Source organism: Brassica oleracea, chromosome C6 (assembly GCF_000695525.1).
Source record: "Brassica oleracea var. oleracea cultivar TO1000 chromosome C6, BOL, whole genome shotgun sequence".
NCBI lineage: Eukaryota > Viridiplantae > Streptophyta > Magnoliopsida > Brassicales > Brassicaceae > Brassica > Brassica oleracea.
In genome coordinates, this window is record NC_027753.1 from 18,514,269 (window position 1) to 18,514,898 (window position 630).

The following is a 630-nucleotide window of genomic DNA, read 5'->3' on the forward strand; positions in this document are numbered from 1 at the left end:
TTGTTTTTAATTTATTAAACAATTTTTAAAATTTATTAAACGATTTTTTAATTTATTTAACTATTTTTTAAATTTATTAAACGATTTTTAATTTATTTAACTATTTTCTTTTTTTTTTATTAAAAGATCCCAAAGTCGATAAACAACACGGTCTGGACGGAGTTGTGTGCGCATTGGGATAAGGAAGAGACGAAAGAAACTTCTTCCACCAACTCCACCAACCGCAGGAGCGACCGCAAAGGGAAGGGCGTCTTCAAGCATAACTTGGGTGCTCAATCTATTGCATCTCTGGGAGATCGCATGGAAAGTTCAGTCGCTTTTTCTTCAATTATCTAAATTTCGAAATTCTTATCTTTTGTGCATTTCTTCTAATTTCTAATGTTTGTTTAATTTATGTTTTTTTCAAGGCGGAAGAAAATGATGGCGAGCCGGTTGATGATCTCGCCCTAACGAAGAGGGCGTATACCAACAAGAAGACCGCCCAGATTGATGACGGTCTTGTGAGGGAAGTGGTCATCCTGGTCCAAACTCAGGTGCAGGACGAAGTGTCTCAGCTTCAAACCGAGGATGACGCTTCAACGGCTTCGACCAACTTGCCCAGTTTCGAATCAACGAAATCGTTGAATCCGT